The 23,364-nt window shown below is 50.6% G+C and overlaps 1 long non-coding RNA gene across 1 annotated transcript; it reads right to left on the bottom strand.

Annotated features, from left to right (window-relative positions):
* Positions 1-10,076: 10,076 nt before the first annotated feature.
* LOC135292720 (uncharacterized) lies at positions 10,077-13,046 on the bottom strand. Its single transcript, XR_010354901.1, has 2 exons — positions 12,664-13,046; positions 10,077-11,911 (listed from the first exon to the last, which is right to left on the bottom strand). It is a non-coding gene; the product is annotated as an uncharacterized LOC135292720 (long non-coding RNA).
* Between the last annotated feature and the right edge of the window lie 10,318 nt (positions 13,047-23,364).

Here is a 23,364-nt window from a genome sequence, read left to right as displayed (position 1 = left end):
CTGGCCACAAAGGCTGCAAGGGGATGAGGTTATTTCTCTTTCCACTGGGCCTCATTTCTTCAGAGCTGATCAGTATCTGATGGAATGAACAGGTGACTGCTTTGAGCTGTTGGTGATAAAACACAGGCATCTCTTCTCCTGAAGTTAATGAATCAGTTAGGCTTCCCTGTGGGACACTCCACTGGGATTTAGATGGGATGATCTTTTTTCCAAGTTTCTAATGTAAATATTGCATGATTCAAAATTATTAGTCGTCCAAATTTCTCATGTACATATTGCATTATTTGAATGTTCTTAAGGCGTTCATTCCTCTTTTTTGTTTTTTAAGAATGACATGCATGTCTTTTATGAGTATGAAAAAATATCATAGTAAAATAATACATGTAGTGGACAAGAAACTTAGAGCAATTAGGAATAATTTGGATACAACGATCAGGAATATTCCTAATAGCAGACAAAACTAACAACATAGGTGGAATGAAATAAATAGAAATCTCTGAAATAATGTACCATCACCCCAGAGTCTGCAAACAGCTGACAAACCTCGATTCAGTGGGGACTTGGATAATTATTTCCCGATCATAATTCCTAAGCTCCCTTTAAAAATAGTTCTACTGTCATGTACAGATGCTCAAATTGCAAAGTCAAAGCAACTCAAATCTAGTTTTGATGCAGAAAACATCTGGGTCTGTTGGCTAATTCCTCTCCAGGTAGAGTTAAGGCCTGGCCACCACCCAAGCTCTAAGTGGGAGAGAATTCCCTAAATGTAATTTTAAACAAGGCTCCTAAGAATAGCACTTAGGAGTAAAGGTCTAGGGGTGAAAGACTGATGAACCATCCAATAGCTGTCTCCTCCAGAATTTCCTCAGCATGGAGATGCCTTAAACACAGTAAACTGTTGGAGTGGTTCTGTAATAACAATTGGGACTGCATCTGATTGCTTAGAGTAGATGTCACAATACCATCCGTTTAGAGGAGGCTTCTGACAGAGCTGAGATATCATTTCCTGGAACTCTGAAAAATACTTAAAAATCATGAGGCAGCACTGGGTCAAAGCATGGAGCCCCAGTGCAGAGCCCAGCTAGAGGAGTAGTCTGGTCTAAGAGATACATGAGCAGCTAGAGAACAAAGGAGGGATCCTGAAATGACACGTGTCTTGTAGATAATTACACCAAAAGATGGTAAAGCATATGAAAAGCTGGCTATAAAACCAATGTATTTATGACACAAAAAATGCAACAAAGGAAACACTGAACAGCTCACTCATAAAATTTATGATATCTCAGATTAAATAACACTCAAACCTGATATAAATTCTTTTCAACATCAATAGAGCTTAACAAGATGAACTCAATAAAACCCAGCCCTAAAAGGATTTCAAATTAATAAACATAATTTCATTATCACCTTCCTAGAACAAAAAGCACTCTCAAGAGAACTCAAAGTTAATCACTATTAATACCGAACATAACTGGATCCATAAAAAGCTGGAATAGATCATTGTTCAAACTAAGTAAAACTGAAACTTAACATTTATAAAATCTACCAAAATTTACTTAGTAAAACTTAGCCTTATTCAAGAAGGTAACTGAGCGTTACAATATTTGGCCTTAATTTAACAGAATTCAAATGAACATTCTTAAAAGTTATAGATATGACATGATGTAACTCAGTCTAAGGTTATTAACACAAAAAGACAACTTAAAGGTGAACAAGCTGTAAGTGAAATAACAGCATGATGGTCTGCTGGAGGCATTAAAGTTGTAACAAGCATATTAGAATTAGAAGTAAATCAGTTATGAGTAAAACCCATGGTAACTGCAAATTCCATGGAAAGAGAAATTCAGTAAGACTTTTCAAAGTGCAGGGTTACTGGGAAATAAATATAATAATGTGCAATTTAGCATATTGCTGAACAACCCAACAGCTTTTAGTGACAGTATCTGGCATCATTTTATATGGCAAATGTGTTAGCATTCTTGTTATAGAGATCAGACCATGTTAAAATTTGATAGGTAATAAGGCGCTGCATTTACCGCTTTTCAACCTCTCCAGTAACTGTAAAACTACATAAAACAATCAGAATTTAGTCAGAAACTAAAATAAACTTTTAAAAACCCTAGAGCACCACGTTTTCAAGGCACACAAACACAGCTCTGGGCCGGAGCGGGGCCTGTGCCGCCCACAGGGGAGAGGGAAGGCGCTGCCCACAGGGAAACTATGGGGAGAACAGAGGACATCTAAACTGTAATAACATAACTGTACACCAATAAAGCTTCTCTCAATATTCACACAATATTCATCCCTTAATTGCCAGAGCCAATCATCCCATTTTCCATCTCCCAGCAGGGCCCTGCGGCCGTGAATCCAGCCCGCCGGGGCTGGCCCGGCTCGGCTGCCACAGCCCTCCCGGGGCCGCTGCACCTCTGCTCCCCAAACACTGCGGGGAAAGAGCAGGGGAAAAGCAGCAACACACAACAAACCCTACAACCCGCACACAAAAGATAAACACAGAAGAGGCACAAGCTGCATTTTATTGCACCTTCTGCCAACAAGGTCACTGACTGAGAGTTGCATTTCCAAGGCCAAGATCTGTCTTTTGAGAAACTTCAAACTCAGAAATACCACTTTTACTAGATGTGTACAAGGCCAGGCCTCATTGGAGGCACAGCTTTTCTTGCAACTCTGCCTCATCTTGAACTGAAAAAGAATTAAGCAGTGTGCTCATGAGTCTGGCATCTCAGCCAGAAAGGCCAGGTATTAGAGGGAAGAAGTCAGCCTACAAAATCTGATTATTTTTTCTCTTCCATTGGTCTGTCAATAACGATAATTGAATATATTCAATCAGAATATATTTCCACATGTTTACATGAAGGTGTTTGTATTTACATAAGCAATAATGAATCTGTAAAGGCTTTTGAATTTTCTTCAAGGACAAGGACATTTGAACCAATAACCCTTTCTTAATAGAGAGGCCCAGTTTAACTTTTCACTGAAGATGTTAAACCTAAGGGCAGTTCATGCAATGCTGTCTTTACATGTCGCTGTAGAGACAGACAAGACACCTATTTCTTCATGCACAACAGCCCATCTTTATTCTTCACAGCTCATATTTATATGGTTTCCTGAAGGCATTGTGTTTCATTTTAATTGGTTAGTAACTTAGTGCAACTCAGTTCATTGGTTAGTAGTTGCTCATCTAGGTGTCAGTCAAAACCTTTCCTCTCTAATGATGTTTCCATTCTTGTCTCCTGCATAGAAGATGTGGGTAGAAGTCTTTCCTCTCACAGGTGCAAATTCCTTTCTCACAGGAACTTGTCAGGCTAGCTGTTAGCTGTACTTAGCCCAAGTAGCAGGCCTGAGCCATCATTTTACAAGGGTAACAAGGCTCTTCTCTTATAGGGCTTTACCTATATGCAACATTGACATACGATTCTTTCAATCTTAAAGAATCATCTTTAATTTCTTTCACGTAAATTTTGACCTTTGTAATATTTGTGTATGGTAGATTTGGAGTTCAAATCTGTTTTGACTCATGCCTTCATAGAATCCCAGACTCATGGAATCATTCAGGCTGGGAAAGCTGTGTGAGACCATGGAGTCCCAGCTGTGCCCGATGCCCACCTTGTCCCTGAGGCGACTCCGGCGTTTCGGGGTCTCCCCGGCCCCGTCTGCCGTGGGTGCCCAAGACAGAGAAGTCCAATTCAGCACGACCTGTCCGGGCCCCTCAGGCAGGCCCCAGAGCTGCAGGCAGTCTTAGCAAGCTCAGCTCTTTAGTGAGATCAGCTCTTTAGTGATTCTCAGCCCATTTGTGATTTCAGCTCTTGGCTTGCTGAGTGCCTTTGGCAGACGCAGGAAGAGAGAGGAGAAGGCTGTGTGAGGTTCCACAGAGATGTCTTTATTGATGTCTTCTGACAAGGTCTCAGGGACAGCTCTTCTGCTGAACAGGGCAGAAGTAGGGCTTTATATAGGGTACAGGAGTTTTAGAAACAATCCAATAGTAAGGGTTGAGGCAAAAGTGACCTGTGGGCTTAGAGAGATAAGCAAGGGTCCGAGGGTGGAAGAGGGGATCCTTAGGTCCAGTCATCATGACCAGGCATTTCCTGTCTTAGGCTGCTGAACACCAGGGAGGCATTGCAGGCCCTGGGCCTGCCACAACTCCACTTTCTGTATTTAGAAAAAAGGCATTCCCTATAGTTCTTTTAAACCAATGGAAAAGGCATGAGAACATAGCTAATACAATGACAATTACAAGGAAAATCCACAACATTCCCTTAACCAAAGATGCAACCCATCCTGTACATCCCCATTGACCAAAAATGTCATTGACCCAGTCTGGGCTGTTTTCTACTTTTCAGTTCTTCACCAGTTCCTTCAGTTTATGGATGTTTGCGTGGATGGATTCCCAATGTGAAGAGAGATTGAAGCAGCACATCCCTTCCAAGTCTTGGCAGCCGTGTCCATGGGCAAGCAGCAGGAAGTCAATTGCTGCTCGATTTTGGAGTGGTGCATGTCTTGTGGTTTCTTCTTCCTTTCAAAGATCCCTCAGGGCAGCCGATGTAGCGCTGGCTTGCTTACTGAGCCAGCACACAGGGTGATTCATTTCACCAAGGGCTTTAGCTGCAGCTACCCATGGTAGGAATAGGGAGACAGCAATCCTTTTTGGTTTGTTCCAATCGTATAATTTGGGATTGCAATTTTCATCAAATCCTGTGTAGGATCTTTTGTGGCATTTTCATTCACTTTCTTTTTTTCAGTTATGTAGCAAGGTTATATTTGATGTGAGGGTAGAAAGTTTTCCAAGGGTACAGGGACCTCCCCGTAGCCATGAGGGGATCCCAGCCCATACTCGGTCACCACAGATGAGAAATGTTCCCTTGGGTAGTATTTTGAGGTGAAGAGAGGATACAGAGATCACACGAGCATTGTAATTACACCAATCAGGAGGGTTATAAGCTTTGTTAATTGGTGATGTGTCTTTCCCGTATCTGATTTTGGTCTGGTCAGTTTCTGGCCAATTATTTTTTGGATGTCTAAAGTAAATTTGACACAGTATGTTGCCTTGGAGGACCCCATCAGGTCCAATTCTTGGGGTTCCTCGAGAGCACTGGGCAGCATTTTTGTCCACTGGTCCCAGGTGCCCACCAGGTTGGGTCTCTTACCTGTGGTGAGGAGGAGCTCTGAGTTATAGACGGGCCAGGCATCGGCTGTGAAGGGAATTCCTACCAGACAGGTGGGAAGTGGGTTATCCATGCTTCCCATGGATAAGCACATGTTATCCTGTTTTAATGTCCTTGCTGAGGTTACCCAGACATTGTGGCCAGGCTGTGGGCTGATCCAGCCAATGGCACACGGTACGTGAGGAACATCCAGGCAGCAGTGAGGACAGCACCAACGGAGACATTTTTCATCTCTGGACAGGAATGGGGCTTCTGATAGGGAATATAAGCAAAATTTGTTATCTTGATGGTGGGAGGGGAGGGTTAGGGTTTTCTCCTTTGTTCCTTTCCTCGGTTCCTTCCCCTCCCCTTTTTTTTTTTTTCTTTCTTTTATTTTTTTTTTTTAATTTTTCCTTAAACTAAGGATGGGGGAGTGGGTATAAAGTTAGGAGTTTTTGGTAAGAGTTGAGAAAGGGGAATAATAGGGCTTTTTAGCATATAAAGGGATAATAACATATAATTCAGAGAACAATTTTGTGTTCAGGCTGTGTCTGGCAGTAAACATGTTACAGCAGGATGTTGTTCAGCTTTCTGTTTTGTCTGCTGTCCCGTGATGGGATGGTCTTTTCTTCTGTATGTGGACATTTGGCAACGTCTTCGTCTCCAGGCAGAACTGGTCTGGTTTTGAGGAGGTCTTGTGTTTGACTCAGGGGAATTCTTGTCAGTGTTTGTGGGAGTGGCTTTTGCAGTGCCTAGGTATGGTTTTATGTTTTTTCCTGGGTGCCATCCAGGAGAAGATGGTAGTAGAACACAGGCATCCCCTCTTCCCCAGGTAATCAATTGGAAAGGCCCAGAAATTTGATGTGTTTCTGGGTCCTTCCCCAGCACAGGTGGTTTCTCAGTGAACTTTGCTTGGGTGGTATTTGCAAAGTGGTGAAGTATTGGGGGGTCAGGCTCTGTTGTACAATTTAGGAAGCTGATGATGTAGAGAGCCTTGCAAAGTCTTTCCACTGGAGATTTGATTTTTGTTTCTCTTTGTTGCTGATTGAGGACTCTTTTGAGGGTTTGATGTGTCCTTTCTACGATGGATTGTCCTTTGGGATTTGCAGGTATGCCTTTCTTGTGTTCTATTCCCCACTCACTGAAGAACTCTAACTTACAAGAGGTATAGGCAGGTCCATTATCAGTCTTGATCTCCTTTGGTGCTCCCAGGGTAGCGAAGGCAAGGAGGAAATGTTTAAGGGTGTGCTGTGTGGTCTCTCCTGGATGAGCTGGTGCAAATACTGCTCCTGAAAACGTATCGACCGATACGTACACGTATTTTGATCTCCGAAAAAGTGGGAAGTGGGTCACATCTGTCTGGCACAGCTGGCAGCTCTTCAGGCCTCAGGGATTGACTCCTGTCCCCATAGATGGTATCTGGTAGTTTTGGCAGTTCAGACATGTGGCAACAAGAGCTTTTGCTTGATCTTTTGAGAGCTTGAACATTCTGATAAGGGCAGGCACATTTTGATGAATGTGCTGGCAAGCCTGGGCAAAGATCTCAGGGACATTAGCAGTCTCTATTGCCATGGCCAATGCATGTAATTCCCTGTTCCCTCCTGTGATGATACCTGGGAGGTTGGTGTGTGACCTCACGTGCATGATATGGTAAGGTTGCTTTCTGTGGGAGATTAAGCATGTTAATGCACAAATCAGTTGGTGTAACTTTGGATTGGAAACCTCTTTGAGAAGAGCATGTTCTGCTCTCATACTACACCACTCAGCCAAGAGCACCCTGTTACCTTTGGGGATACCCCTTAAATACCTTTTCCCTTACATCAGCCTGTTGCATATTCATACACCCTCATGCACAGCAAACTTTCCCCCAAACTAGTTTACATGTTCCAAGAACTGTTTGGCATGGCTCCTCCTTGCATCTGCTTTTTTAGAGCATGCAGATTCCTTGGCTGTGGTTTCAGTCCATTCTTATCACCTCCAGTTTTTGGGCCTTGCTCCACTCTGCCTTCAGACGCTGAGTGCTGACAGTTGGCAGATCTGTACAGGTGTCCTCATCCTGTGTTCATTGGATGTTATCCCATCCAAGCAGGCATTTTAACACAACCAGCCATTTCGCTAAGCTTAATTAACAACAGAAATATAAACTATGTCTTTAGAACAAAGTTACTTTAGCACCACACATATAAAATCCATTTTATTATTTGAGCAAAGACAATATTCTAATATGTATCAATAACAGGGTGAAGGAGCCCTGGCCCAGGCTCTGGCCCTGGGGGACACACAGACACTGCTGGGGGGTCCCTGTGCCCCTGTCCCACCCCCACAGCCCCAGCCCCCCGTCCCCGTGTCAGGCTCTGGGGTCGATCTCGTGGAACATCCTCTGGGGGAGGCTGCGGCGCCGGGGGCGGGGGGACCCGGGGGGACAGGGGACCCCGCTGTGCACGAGCAGCCTTGGACTGCTCTGGGGGAGCTGTGAGGGGGGCTGGGGCAGAGTGACCTCCCCAGTGACACAACACAGCCCCTGTGATGTCACACAGCCCCAGTGATGTCACATAACATCCTGTGATGTCACACAGGCACTGTGATGTCACACAGACACTGTGATGTCACACATCCACCAGTGATGTCACAGGCTACCTGTGATTTCATACAGCCACCTGTGATGTCACGCAGCCTGCTATGTGATGTCACAGAGCAGCTTTGTGATGTCACAGTCACCCTGTGATGTCACAGCATTCTCTGTGACATCACACAGCTGATCTGTGATGTCACACTCTATGTCACAACCCTCATTCTGATGTCACACAACCACCTTCTATGATGTCACAGATAGCTCTGTGATGTCTCAACCCCCTCACTGATGTCACACAGCCCACTCAGTGATGTCACACAGCCCCTTTCTGACATCACAGCTGCTCTGTGCCTCCTTGACACAGCCACAGAGGTGCTGCTGTGACACAGCCCCCTCTGGGACATCCCCCAGCCCCTGCCAGTGCTGAGCCCTGTCAGCTCTTCCTGTGCCCTGCTGGTGTCCCTGAGCTGCCCTGGCAGTGCCCCAGCCCTGCTGGGCTGTGCCCAGGAGCTGCTCCTGGCCAGAGCTGTCTCTCTGCAGCGCTGCCCTTGCCAGCAGCTGCCTCTGGGCCAGGAGCCCGGCCCAGCTCAGCAGCACAGACACAGCACCAGGACTTTAATCACCCTCTGGGGCTTTGCTGCTCTTTGCATCAGACTCAGTCTCTCAGAGTGTGCTCAAAGAACTTCTCAAGAGCTCAAAGTGACATTGAAATACTGAAGGTTCTTGTACTTTAAATAGATCCTGTGAGGGACAGGACTGAGAGAGTGTCCCCAGGTTCCAGGGAGAGCAGAACACTGGAGGCAGCGATGACAGCTGGGGACAAGCAAGGCAAGCTCAGTCTCTGGTGCTGAGCAAACCTGGATGTGTTTCAGGAATGCAAAGGGCCAAGGCCTGAGCCCCAGCCCCTGGCAAGGCAGATCCTGTCCCTCCCTCCTCGCTCAGGGCTCTTCCCGGGATGGGCTCTGGGATGTGGGAATGTGCAATGCCAAGGGCAGGACCATGGGGCGGCCCCTGCCAGGCTGCTGAGCAGGGACAAGGAGGCCATGAGGCCCCAGGCCTGCCAGGGTCACTTGTCCCCTCCTGGCTCAGGCCCAGGGCCAGCAGCCACGGCCAAAGTGCTGCCCAAGGTGGCTCTGTCAGGGCCTTGCAGCTGCTGCCCATCCCTGTGCCCTGTGCAGCCCAGGCTGTCCTACGGTGTCCCTGCCCTGGCCTCTGTCCCTGCAGGCTCCTCATCCCCCGCTGCCCCACCTGGCTGGCCCCTTCCTTTGCTGACAGCTCTGCCTCCTGCCTGCCTCTGCCTGCCACACAAAGCCTTGGCCTTGATACCAAAAGGGCTAATTTAATTTTTACCATGCCTGTGAACTTTTAGCACAGGAACAAGGCATGCAGGGGCTGCTTTCCCAGCAAGGATGGTTGGAAGAGAAGAGGACATCTGGCCAAAGAATGCAGAGAAAAAAGAAGGACTGAAACTGGGAACTTGGGGTGGGTTTTATGGACATGGGTAAATTGTAATACACATTTAGCAACTCTATATAAGCACACACTGGTAGAATTACATGTCCACATAAGGTTAGGAGTTATCCCTCACTAAACCTCAGGCCTGAATAAATGATCCCCTCTTAAAGAGCAAATTAGTGTTAAGGAGCCTTATTCTGATATTTCGGAGATTTGGTGATGGCAGGGCCTCATGGAACCAAAGAGTCAGCTGCAACACTGTGCACACTCATGGAACACAGGGTCCATTCTGACATGGCAGAACCTCATGGAACCAAAATCCATTTTGGCACACTGGGGCCACATTGAACCAATGGCCCGTTGTGACACTGCGGATCCAAGGAGATCATTGTGATCCTGAGAAACCTCTCGGAACCAAGGGGCCGTTCTGACACAGCAAGGCCTCGTGGAACCATGGGTCCATTGTGACACTGCAGAAGCTCACGGAACCAAGGTGACCGTGTTTTACTACGGAACCTCCTTGAACAAAGAGATCATGGTGACACTGTGGATCCAAGGAGACCATTGTGACTGAGGAACCTCATGGAACCAAGAGTCCATTGTTACACTGTGGGGCCCTGTGGACCCAAGGGGACCACAGTGATTTTGGGGGGGCTCAGGGAACAGTGGAAACTCTTCTGACATTTAGGACCCACTGGAACCAAGGGGCCATTACGGCATGGCAGGGCCTCATGGAATCAAGGGGGCTACAGTGAACACTGTGGGTCTCCATGGGATGAAGGGTCCAATGAAACCAAGGATAACATTGTGACACTCTGGGGCATCATGGTGAATCATTAAAACTGAAAATCATGCACAAAGACTCTAACTAGTCCAAGTTAGAAAGTGGTGTTTATTATGCTGGCAGGCAGCACGGGGCAGTTGTTCTTGAAATGTGTGACAGTGTTGTACAAGGATTTTTGCCTTCTATTTATTTCCCAAAATAATACATATGCAAAACCCAGCACCTCCCCTCCCTGCTCTGTATTAAAATGAGGTCATTAGTCCTTCACGCCTGCGCAATTCTTCTCTGGAATTGGGTCGGTGGTCTCCAATTGGGTCAGTGGTCTTAAGGGCTGAAGTCAGGAATGTCTTCATCAGGTCTCTGTGACCCTCTGGCATCCTGGCTTCATGATGGATTGACACAGAGTCCAGGTGCTGGGCATTGTTCTACTGGTTTCAGTATGTTCCTATAATGGTTCGCTTGCTCCACTTCCTTCTACAAATGAGCTCATAGTATAACAATTAGCTTTAGGTTAAGCATCTAATAATCATTAACCTAGTGTTGGTGTATCTAACTTCATTATGAACTGGTTCAAACACTCAACTAAAATCTTGACCCTTTAAAATCATGATTCAGAAGAAGTTAGGCTTCTTCCTTTTATGAGCTATAGCTGCTCTAATATTTCTTCCTTGCTTGATGCTGTTTCATTTGGCTCATCACCAGTGCAGTTCAAGGCCTGCAAGTAGTGACCATGCCCATGGACCAAAAGACGACTACATCTAAAACAGCACAAAGGATTATGGTGTTAAAGAAACAAAGAAATTCAGAAGACCCCTTCAAAGAAGCGAGATTGATTTGTGAAAAAAATGAGCGAATAATGAAGGCTAGAAAACAAGGAATATTGCTCAAGCCAAATGATTTATAAAAAGAAAGAGGGAGGATTGTGAAAAATGCATATTATATGACGGACTCTTTGCAAATATTAAAACGAATACTGTATGTGATGTCTTGGAAAGTTATGTTGTATTAATTTGTAGTACTGTATTAATCCTTTTTACGTAGTGTGGTAAATATAGTTTTAGGCTATAACACAATATTAAAATAGAAACTGCAATGTAAGATACTTTTTCTAACTAGATCAAGGAATGGATAAGATAATCTAGAAATTCTTTGCACTGAAATAACAGCAACAAGACACCAAAATCCCAAGAGAATAATTATTGCCTCCCTATAGGAAAAAAACAGACTTCGAGGAGCCAAAATATTGATGGACAAAATGAGGGGTGAAGTTGACAATAACCAGAAAACACCCTTTGTTTAAAAAGAATTTTTGAATCATGTGATCATGAGATATATGAATATGCAACAGGCTATTGCTTTTAAGGGTTAATCCTTTCTTAGCGAGGTGTGCTTTTGTGTGGCAGAGTGCAAAACACACCAAGACGTCTGTAATTCCACGCTTTTTATGGTCCTTTATTATCCCAACTCTAATTGTCCAAGTTCTTATAGCTCTAATTATTATTAGTATTTTCATAACTATTTTATTATTACTAAAATTTAAAAATTTTAGAACAAGCGATTGGCATTTTTCAAGATGAATCAGAGGAAAATTAAGGCCAAACCAAAAGGACAAGCAGCCAGGTGTGTTCCCATCATGGATCACAGGGAATGTGGGTCACCAGGGCTGTGCCCAGCGTGGCTCCTGCAGTGGGGGATGGAGCTGGAGCAGCGCACTAAGCTCTTCCCGCACTCGGGGCACTCGCAGGGCTTCCCTCACCGGTGCCTCCGTTGGTGTCGGGTCAAGTGAGAGCTGCTGGAGAAGCTCTTCCCACACTCCCCACACTCGTAGGGCCTCTCCCCAGTGTGGATGCGCCGGTGGGTGACGAGGGTGGAGTTGTGCCTGAATCCCTTCCCGCAGTCGGGGCAGCAGAAGGGCCTCTCCTCTGTGTGAATCTGATAGTGCTGGAAGAGATGGGATCGGATCTGGAACCCCTTCCCACACTTGGAACACTCGTAGGGCCTCTCCACAGAGTGGATCTTTTGGTGGACAATCAGGCTGGAATACTGGCTGAAGCTCGTCCCACACTCCCCACACTCGTAGGGCCGTTCCCCAGTGTGGGTCCTCTGGTGGCTGATCAGGGTGGAGCTGTGCCTGAAGCTCTTCCCACATTCCTCACACTCGTGGGGCCTCTCCCCAGGGTGGATGTGCCAGTGTCTGACAAGATGGGAGTTTCGCCTGAAGCCCTGCCCGCAGTCGGGGCAGCGGAAGGGCCTCTCCTCTGTGTGCGTGCGCTGGTGCACGAGGAGATGGGAGCTGCTCTGAAACCTCTTCCTGCACTGATCACACTCGTAGGGCCGTTCCCCAGTGTGGGTTCTCTGGTGCCTGATCAGTTGGCAGTTCCACCTGAAGCTCTTCCCACACTCCAAGCACTTGTGGGGCTTCTCCCCATCAGGAACCTCCTCATGGACCACCAGCTCCGAGCTCTGGCTCCATCTCCGGCCGCCTTCCCGGCCCAGGCTGGCTCTTTCCCCCTCAGATCCCCGCCATCTGCGTTTGCAGCCCCTCCTCGTGCGGCATCTCCGGGGCTTTTCCTCCCCGTTGGGTTCCTGCGCCGTGGAGCCGCTCAAAACGGCCTCTGCCACGAGGTTCTGCTGTGCTGGGCTGGGAGATGGAGCAGGAGAAAGGGGGAAAGGGGCACTGACTTCCTCCTCACCTGACTCTGTGTCCCAGGGCATCTTCCTCTTCCTCACTACCTCACAAGAAGTGACAATGGGAAATCCTGGTTTGGGGAAAACAAGGGACGAGCATGTTGGGTTTGAAGGTCCCTCTGCCCACGTCCATCTCTACAATTCACCGGCCATCTGACCTCCAGAAAAACCTCCCAAACACCAAGATTCAGCACTGGAAAACCCTGCCCAGGAAATCCCTGTCCCTGCTCCCTCCCCTCTGCTGTTCAGGGTTCCCCCTGTCCCAGCTGCTGGGGTCACGCTTGCATTGGGGGTCCCCCTTCTCCTCGGTGCCCGCCCTCCCCAGCCTGCTGGCAGTCCCAGCAATCCCAAAAGCTGCCCCCTCTTCACTCCCCATTCAGGGCTGCCGGGGCTTTTCGGGCTCCCTTTTGGGCTCCCTTCTCCCCTCATGCTCTGCTCCGGGCTGCAGGGGCTCCAAGGAGTCCCCCCTGCCCCTCTCCAGCCTCTGCAGGCTCCCGCCCATGGCGGCGCTCCCCCCTCTCTGGGCTCCCCACTTTGGGCTCCTGGGGGACACAGGGCTCTGCTCCTCCAGGCTGCCTCTGCCGCCAGCCGCCACCGCCACCCCCCGATGTCCCCCCGAGGGGCCTTTTCCGCTCAGCCTCGCACTTCTTCATTCTCCAAACATCCCCCAAAAAACCCACCTGGGAGCAACAGGGAGTGACTGGGAACATGCTGGTGGTCACTGGAAAAAACTGGGCTTCTACTGGGATCAACTGGGATCACGCTGGAGGTGACTGGGATCATCCTGGCAGTGAGTGCCACTGCACTCAGGCTGACTGGGAGTGCTTGGCAGCAAATGGGATCATACTGGGGAATAATGGGAGGGACTGGCAACATGCTGGAGGGAACTGGCATACACTGGAAGGAACTGGGAGTGACTGGAACCAAAGGGAGGGTGAAAGAGAGCCACTGGAACCATGTGGAGCACAACTGGTTCATACTGGCAGGGACTGGGAGCACACTGGGCTCATCTCTGGATCACACTGGGAGGGACTGGACTAATACTGGGAGAATCTGAGAGCGACTGGGAACACACCCTGCACATCATCCCCCATACTGGGCCTGACTGGGAGCAACTGGGATTATACTGGGAGCACACTGGGAGGGCTGGCATGTGACTGGGATCTAACTGGAGCTTACTGGGATCATATTGGGGTTGAAAGGGAGCGACTGGGATCACACTTTGGGCTACTGGGAGCACCTGAGAGAAACTGGGATCATGCTGCAAGCAAACTGGAGGAACTGGGCAGGACTGGATGCATGCTGGAGGCAGCTGGGATATTCTGGGCATGACTGGGGGATCACACTGGGAGAACTGACACCTTCCTGGGGCCCCTGGCAGCGCCTGGGAATGACTGCAGACATGCTGGGACAAGGTGGGAAATGTTGGGGGCTTTGTGGATTTTGGGGGGGAGGTTGGATTTTGGGGGTTTTATTGGCGCTTTGGGGGGGTGTTGTTCTGGGGGTGTTTGGGGGTTTATTGAAATTTTTTTAGGTTTTTTTTGTATTTTGGAAGGTTTTACTGAGATTTTGTTGCGGGATTTTTGGGATTCTCAGAAATTCTGGGGGTTTTATTGGGATTTCTAGGACATTTTGAGGCATTTCACTGGAATTGTGGGGGCTTTTATTGGGATTCATTGGGGATTTGGGTTTTTTTTTTTAATTTTGGTAGGCTTTTTGGGGTTTTGTGGGGTTTTTTGGGTGTTGTCACGATTTCTTCAGGTCTTGGGGGGAATTTTGTGGGATTTTTATGGTTTTTGGGACATTTTTGGGGGGATTTGCAGGCTTTCATTGAGATTTTGGGCGTTATTGGGATTTCAAAAGATTTTGTGGGCTTTTATCAGGATTCTAGGGTGTTCTAATGGAATTTTGTGAGATGTATTTCAGATTTCATGAGTTTTATTGGGCCTTTAGCGGCTTTTAAGGAGATTTTGATGCCTCTCAGCCCTTCCGCAAACCCTGGGACAACCCCAAAGGCCCCAGACCCCCAAATCCCCCACAAATTCCACTAAAAATCCCAAATTCCTCAAGAAATTACAATAAGATCCTCCAAAACCCCAGAGAACACCACCAAATCCCAGTGAAACACAGCAAAACTCAAAAAAACTCGCCAAAATTTCACTAAACCTCCTCAAAAACCAACCCCACCAAGCCCCAATAAAATCCCCCAAAATCCAAAACTCCCCAAATCCACAAAACTCCCAAAATCACATAACCTCCTGAAACACAATAGTTCTCTCCAAAACCCCACTAATAGCCCCTCAACTTCAATCAAAACCCTCCAAAGCCCTTAAAAAAGCGCTCCTAAAATCCCCCCAGACTCTCGGGGGCCATCCTGGGTCAGGGGCACCGGCCGGTGGAACAGGAGCCACCTCAGGGGCCCTCGGAGCTCTGTGGGGAGGGGGCACCATGGGAGACCCCCAAAAACGGGAGGGGGGGGGGCTGGGAACCCCCAGGATCCCCAAATCTCCCCTGGGAACCCCAAATCCCCCTGAAAAGCCCCCCGAGGTTGGCCCAGGACCACCCTGGAACCCCAAAGTCCCCCCAGCACCCCCAGGACCCCCCTCGAGACCCCTCTCAGGACCCCTCCCCACCCCCAGATCCCCCCACAGTGCCCCACGACCCCTCCCCAGACCCTCCCTGACACCTCACGATCCCCCAGCCAAGACCCCTCCCCAGACCCCGCCCCACACCCCGGAACCCTCCCCAAAGCCCCCCCGGACCCTCCCACGCCCCCCCGATCCCCTCTCAGCCCCTCCCGGCCCTGTCCCGGCCGCCTCAGCAGCTCCCGGAGCGCTCCGGCCGCTCCCAGCGCCGCCCCCGCTCTCTGCAGCGCCCGGCACGGCACCGCCGCTGCGGCTCGCCTCTGATTGGCTGCAGCGCCGCGGGGAGGCGGGCGCTGCTGAGGGGAGCCGCGCCCTCATTGGTTGGTTCGGGGCGGGGCGTGCCGCTATTGGCTGGGGAGCCCGTGCAGGCGGCGGAGGCGGGAGATTCAGAGGCGAGCGCGGCTGAGGAGGGCGCTGAGGGGAAACTGGGGGGGTTTGGGGCGGTCTGAGGAGAAATTGGGGATTTTGGGGAGATTGACGGGAAATAGGGGGGTGTGCGGTGGGTTTGGGGGAGTGAGGGGGCCTTTGTTATCTTTGGGGGCAGCTTGAGAGGGTCCGGAGTGTTCTCAGGTGGGTTTAGGGGGATCTGAGGGGAATTGGGAGGGTCTGAGGGGATTCTGGGGGATTGTGAGAGGAGCTGGGGGGATCTGGGGGGTTCTGAGGTGCATCTGGGGGGCTTTAGCGGAGTGTGAGGGAATTTCCCAGGGTTTGGGAGGGATTGAGGGGTCTGAGGGGGTTTGGGGCAGTCTGATGGATTTGAGGGGGGTCTCAGGTGGGTCTGGGGTCAATTTTGTGGGGAACTGGGGGGTCTGAGGGTCCCGGGAAGGTTTGGGGGGTCCAGGGTGATCCTGGGCCAACCTTGGGGGGGTTTGGGGCTCCCGGAGGGGTCCCGGGGGAGATTTGGGGGTCCCGGGGGGTCCCAGGCCCCCCCTGAACCGGGGTCTGGGGGTTTTGGGGCGAGGGGGCACAACAGGGGTTCCACCCCCCCCTCCCGTTTCTGGGGGTCTCCCATGGTGCCCCCTCCCCACAGAGCTCCGAGGGCCCCTGAGGTGGCTCCTGTTCCACTGGCCGGTGCCCCTGACCCAGGACGGCCCCAGAGAGTCTGGGGGGATTTTGGGGGGCATTTTTGGGATTTTGGGGCATTTTGCGGCAATTTGGGGAGGGTTTTGGGGGATTATCTTGGGGCTTCTTTAGGGCTTTATTGGGTATTTGATGGAAGATCAGGGGGAATTATAGTGGTTTTGGGGGGTTATGGGATTTTGGGGAGTTTTCGATTTTGGGGGATTTTATTGGGTTTGGGGGGTTGGTTTTTCATGGGCTTTAGTGAAATTTTGGGGAGTTTTTTTGAGTTTTGGTGGGTTTCACTGGGAGTTTGTGGAATTTTCTGGGGTTTTGGAGGATCTTATTGTAATTTCTTGAGGAATTTGGGATTTTTAGTGGAATTTGTATGGCATTTGGGGGTCTGGAGCCTTGGGGGTTGTCCCAGGGTTTGCAGAAGCGCTGAGAGGCATCAAAATCTCCTTAAAAGCCCCAAAAGTCCCAATAAAACTCATGAAATCTGAAATAAATCTCACAAAATCCCATTAGAACACCCTAGAATCCCAATAAAAGCCCACAAAATCTTTTGAAATCCCAATAACCCTGAAAATCCCAATTAAACCCTGCAAATCCCCCCAAAAAATGTCCCAAAAACCATAAAAATCCCACAAAATTCCCCCCAAGACCTGAAGAAATCGTGACAACACCCAAAAAACCCCACAAAACCCCAAAAAGCCTACCAAAATTTTCAAAAAAAACACAAATCCCCAATGAATCCCACTAAAAGCCCCCACAATTCCAGTGAAATGCCTCAAAATCTCCTAGAAATCCCAATAAACCCCCAGAATTTCTGAGAATCCCAAAAATCCCCCAACAAAATCTCAGTAAAACCTTCCAAAATACAAAAAAATACTAAAAAAAATTTCAATAAACACCCAAACATCCCCAGAACAACACCCCCCCCAAAGTGCCAATAAAACCCCCAAAATCCAAACCCCCCCAAAATCCACACAACCCCCCAACATTTCCCACCTTGTCCCAGCATGTCTGCAGTCATTCCCAGGCGCTGCCAGGGGCCCCAGGAAGGTGTCAGTTCTCCCAGTGTGATCCCCCAGTCATGCCCAGAATATCCCAGCTGCCTCCAGCATGCATCCAGTCCTGCCCAGTTCCTCCAGTTTGCTTGCAGCATGATCCCAGTTTCTCTCAGGTGCTCCCAGTAGCCCAAAGTGTGATCCCAGTCGCTCCCTTTCAATCCCAATATGATCCCAGTAAGCTCCAGTTGGATCCCAGTCACATGCCAGCATTCCCAGTGTGCTCCCAGTATAATCTCAGTTGCTCCCAGTCAGGCCCAGTATGGGGGATGATGTGCAGGGTGTGTTCCCAGTCGCTCTCAGATTCTCCCAGTATTAGTCCAGTCCCTCCCAGTATGATCCAGAGATGAGCCCAGTGTGCTCCCAGTCCCTGCCAGTATGAACCAGTTGTGCTCCACATGGTTCCAGTGGCTCTCTTTCACCCTCCCATTTGGTCCCAGTCACTCCCAGTATCTCCCAGTGTATGCCAGTTCCCTCCAGCATGTCGCCAGTCCCTCCCATTATTCCCCAGTATGATCCCATTTGCTGCCAAGCACTCCCAGTCAGCCTGAGTGCAGTGGCACTCACTGCCAGGATGATCCCAGTCACCTCCAGCGTGATCCCAGTTGATCCCAGTAGAAGCCCAGTTTTTTCCAGTGACCACCAGCATGCTCCCAGCCACTCCCAGTTGCTCCCAGTTGGGTTTTTTGGGGGGATGTTTGGAGAATGAAGAAGTGCGAGGCTGAGCGGAAAAGGCCCCTCGGGGGGACATCGGGGGGTGGCGGTGGCGGCTGGCGGCAGAGGCAGCCTGGAGGAGCAGAGCCCTGTGTCCCCCAGGAGCCCAAAGTGGGGAGCCCAGAGAGGGGGGAGCGCCGCCATGGGCGGGAGCCTGCAGAGGCTGGAGAGGGGCAGGGGGGACTCCTTGGAGCCCCTGCAGCCCGGAGCAGAGCATGAGGGGAGAAGGGAGCCCAAAAGGGAGCCCAAAAAGCCCCGGCATCCCTGAATGGGGAGTGAAGAGGGGGCAGCTTTTGGGATTGCTGGGACTGCCAGCAGGCTGGGGAGGGCGGGCACCGAGGAGAAGGGGGACCCCCAATGCAAGCGTGACCCCAGCAGCTGGGACAGGGGGAACTCCCAAAGAGCAGAGGGGAGGGAGCAGGGACGGGGAATTCCTGGGAGGCTTTTTCCAGGCTGACTCGTGGTGTTTGGGAGGTTTTTCTGGAGCCCCAATGGCCGGTGACTTGTAGAGATGCACTTGGGCAGAGGGACCTTCAGAGTCAATGTGCTCATCCTTTGTTTTCCTCAAACCAGGATTTCCATTGCCAACCCCCTTTGAGGCTGTGAGGAAAATGCCCCAGAACATGCAAGCAGGTGAGGAGGAAGTCAGTGCCCCTTTCCCCTCTCTCCTGCTCCATCTCCCAGCCCAGCAGGGCCCTGGCTGCAGGACAGCCTGGGGGCATCTCCTTGCCCTTGCCCGTGGCCCGGAGGCAAATGCCATCCTGTCCTTGTCCTTCCTCCCCCAGAGCAGCAGCTGAGCATGGAGAGCAGGGAGGACAAATCCCCGCGGCAGAACCTCGTGGCAGAGGCCGTTTTGAGCAGCTCCACGGCGCAGGAACCCAACAGGGAGGAAAAGCCCTGGAGATCCTGCACGAGGAGGGGCTGCAAACGCAGCCCAGGTTGCTCTGAGGAGTAAAGATCCACCCTGTGCCAGGAAGGTGGACAGAGCCTCAGCCAGAGCTTGGAGCTGGTGGTCCATGAGGAGGTTCCTGATGGGGAGAAGCCTCACAGGTGCTTGGAGTGTGGGAAGAGCTTCTGGTGGATCACCAACCTGATCGTGCACCAGAGAACCCACACTGGGGAACGGCCCTACGAGTGTGGGGAGTGTGGGAAAGGCTTCAGGTGCAGCTCTGAGCTCATCACTCACTAACGCATCCATACCGGGGAGAGGCCCTATGACTGTCCCGAGTGTCAGAAGAGGTTTCAGACCAGCTCCAGTCTCCTCCAGCATCAATGGATTCACACAGAGGAGAGGCCCTTCCGCTGCCCAGACTGCAGGAAGGGCTTCAAGTGCAACTCAAACTTCGCCAGGCACCGGTGCATCCACAGCGGGGAGAGGCCCTACGAGTGTCCCCAGTGTGGGAAGAGCTTTACCCACAGCTCTAACTTGACCAAACACCAACAGAGTCACCAGTAAGGGAAGTCCTGCAAGTGCCCTGAGTGTGGGAAGAGCCTCGTGTGCTGCTCCAGCTTCATCCCCCATTGGAGAACCCGCATTGGGAAGAGACCTGCTGATCCATGTTCCCTGTGATCCATGGTGGGAAGACACTTGCCACTTTTCCTGCCCCTGCTAGTGACCTGATGTAGGATTGAAGAACAAGAGGGTCTGGCCAGAGCCGTGTCATTACATTCACTCCCACCTCAGGTCATTGCCAGGGGCAGGAAAGGGACTCTCTCTCTCTCTCCCTGAGGAGAAAGGTGTCCTTTCCAGGCAGGAGGAAATACGTGGCCAGGAAGAGCCACTCAGTGGTGATGTTGTAGTTTTCCCTGTAAATAGTTTTTCTTATCCCTTCTGTTATCAATATTGCTTTTTTTCCTGTTTGTTCCTTATCTCATTGCTGTTCCCAGTAAATTGTTCTTATCCCAGCCTTTGGGATATTTGCCTTTTGTTCTTTCCATGGGAGGCGGGAGGGCAGTGAGCAGCAGCGCGGTTTTAGCGGGAGCAGGAAATTGGGGAATCCCATTCCTAAAGCCCGGCCCATGGAAACCGAGCATCCCAGCTGGTCCCAGCCCTGGTGGCCATGGCAACAGCCTTGGGAGCGGGTCCCTGGCTGGGGCTGTGGGAACCTCTTCCCTCTGGTGCCCAGGGACAGGACTGGAGGGAACGGCTGCAGCTGAGTCGGGGCAGGCTCAGGCTGGATCTCAGGAAAAGGTTTTTGCCCAGAGGCTGCTGGGGCAGTGCCCAGGCTCCCCAGGGAAGGCTCCCAGCTCCAGGGCTCTCTGAGCTCCAGCAGCGTTTGGCCAGCGCTGCCAGGCCCAGGCTGGCATTGTTGGGGTGTCCTGTGCAGGGCCAGCAGTTGGACTCCAGGATCCTGATGGGTCCCTCCCAGCTCAGCCAATTCTGTGGATCTGGGATCCCATGACCCACAGCAACAGGGTCCTGGTGATGGCTGCCTGCTAAGGATCAGATTTGTCACAGGCCCTCAGAGGGGCTCCATGGTCACTTTCCAAGAGTCTCCAGGCTGTTCAAGAGCTGGAATGTCACAGGCAGAGACAGGGGCTCCATGGACACCTCCCAGGGGTTTCTGGGGATGGTCAAGAGCCCTGTGCTCAGAGGCAGTCACAGCCATTCCATGGTGACATCCCAGGGAACCTTGCGCTGCAAAGGCACCCATCTGTCACAGGCACTGACGGGGGCTCCACGGTGACATCCCAGGAGTCCCCAGGCTGCCAAAGAGCCGGGATGTCCCAGACACTCACAGGGGTTCCTGTCATGGGCACAGTTGGAGCCTCAGGCAAACCTTTATTTCTTTATTGGAGAAACTCCTGCTGTGTCATGAGATGGAGAAATGACACCCAACAGCCACCATGGATCCTCAAACCCCTGCAGGGCCCCTAGACTTCCAAAATTTATTTTAGTACAGGAGAGTGGGAGTGGCTGGATCCAATCCCAGCCCCAGACTTTGTCAAAGGTGTAAAAGATTGGACAGGTAGAATTGAACCTTAATGCAATTTGTCCCACAGGATTATCGATGGAATTCTAGATAAATTTATATAAATACAGCTCTGATTGATTCTGATCATGATTTGACAGAATGGTTTGTTTACACCACAGATTAAATTTTAAAAAAGAGAGTAATTTACTCCACAGTATAGGAGCTATAACAATTATTAGAATATAGTGATCTAGGAAGCAATTTTGATGTCACCTGAGCCTTGCTGGAGTTGTTGGAGCCCACTGCAGGCAGAGCCTCCTGCTCCAGCAGGAACTGCCTTTCCTGTGCCAGGAGCAGGGCAGGTCCCGCTGCAGGAAAAGCCCCAGGCCAGCCCCAGCACAGGGAAGGGCTCGGGCACAAGGGCAGAGTGCCGTGCTGGGAGCTGTGCCAGGCAGAGCCTGGGGCACCAAAGGCACCTTGGCAGCAGCAGCTGCTTGCAGGGCATGGCCAGAAGCCTCCCTTGGCAGCCCGGCCTGGTGGCCAGCACTGCAGAGCTGCTGCCTCAGGGCTCATTTCTGCCTGGGCTCTGAAAAGCCACTTCTGCTCCAGGAGCCTGCCTGGGAAGCCATTGGCCCCAGCACCTTGGGGACAAGATATGAATGACAAAACTCTTCATGCCAGCAGAGACAAGGCAGGGGCAGAGGAAAGGGGAGAGCCAGGCCCAGGGGACAGGGCTTCCATGGTGATGGCTGAGAGGTCACTGCCCCTGCAGCAGCCTGGCTGCCCTCAGCAGACATTCTGGCCAGAAGCTTTGTGAGGGCACCCAGCACAGCAGAGAACCCACACAACAGGAATTCTGTGCTTGGGGAGGGGAAAGGGTTTTGCTATGTCAGGCTGCACAAAGCTCCTGCTCTTGGACAATTCTCTGGAAAAACAGTTGCAGTTTTGGGCCACTCTCATAATTGTAAAATATTTTCTTCTTTTAACAAATGTAAATCCACCCTCATTCAGTTGAAAGATGTTGGCCCTTGTCCTGTCACTGCAAGATTTGGGAGAAAATAACTTTGACCACTATTTTTCCGTTTTCACAGACCTTGGAGAAGACTGAAAAATCTCCCAAGATGTGGTTTGGAGGCCTCTTCACATAACCAGCAGGGAGAGGCTGATGGCTCTGGGCTCAGTGGTGTGGAGACTGAGGACAGAACAGGAGCAGCCCAAAAGGGACTGAAGGGTGGTTTCAGAGAGGCTGGCATTTTTCTACATTGTATAAAACAGCCAGAGAAAGAAATAATGACACCAAGGGTGTGGAGTGTCCCTACCCCAGGAGGCAGGGATTCTACCCAGACAGCCACCATTGGGCAAGGGGCGTGATTTAAAGAAGATTCCCCCCATCCACCCTGTGGCATGTGCCCTTTCAAGCCCAGGAAAAGATACTCCACCCCATCTGGTCAATAAGGAATGGCCTCACAATGTTCTTCCTTTTCTGTACCCTCATTGGTTTATGTTCTACTGCAATGCCTCCAGCTTAGATTTTTTCCTTGATTGTCCTTCTTGATCCACCCCTTTGCAGTCCCCTGCTCCTCCTGCTATTGGACTCCAACCCTAAACTTCACCCCTAAACCCATGACCCCACCCCCTTAATTTCTTTTCTTGGGCTCTGGCACAATAAAGGATCCTGGGTAGTGCTAAACCAACACCCATCCTGTTGCCTTCCTTTCCCTGTTGGTCATCGGTGCCTGCCTGAGGTCTGAGACTCCGGGGCCTGGAGGAGTTGTTACGCTGCTTACTGCAGCAGAACCCAAGTGCAGCTGGGGAAGCCCAGACTGGACACCAGGAGAAAGGAATTCCCTCACCAGTGCAGGGCTGTGGTGCAACACATCTGCCAGAAGGAGCCTGGAGCAGCCCAAGGCTTTGTGTGGGCAGGCAGAGGCAGGCAGGAGGCAGAGCTGTCAGCAAAGGAAGGGGCCAGCCAGGTGGGGCAGCGGGGGATGAGGACAGCCTGCAGGGACAGAGGCACAGGTTTGCTCAGCATCAGAAACACCTTTCCCTTGCTTCTCCCCAGCTGTCATCACTGCCTCCAGTGTTCTGCTTTACCTGGAACATGGGGATACTTTTTTGGTCCTGTCCCTCAAAAGGATCTATTTTAAGTATGAGAAACTTCAGTGTTTCACTCCCTTTTGAGTCTCTGAGAAGTTTTTTGAGCACACTCCAAGGGACTGAGTCTGATGCAAAGAGCACAAAGCCCCAGAGGGTGATTAAAGTGCTGGTGCTGTGTCTGTGCTGCTGAGCTGGGCCGGGCTCCT

The sequence above is a fragment of the Passer domesticus genome, unplaced genomic scaffold (assembly GCF_036417665.1).
Source record: "Passer domesticus isolate bPasDom1 unplaced genomic scaffold, bPasDom1.hap1 HAP1_SCAFFOLD_44, whole genome shotgun sequence".
In the NCBI taxonomy this organism is placed as follows: domain Eukaryota; kingdom Metazoa; phylum Chordata; class Aves; order Passeriformes; family Passeridae; genus Passer; species Passer domesticus.
The sequence above is the reverse complement of the archived record's forward strand: the minus strand, read 5'-3'. Positions and strand labels throughout refer to the sequence as shown.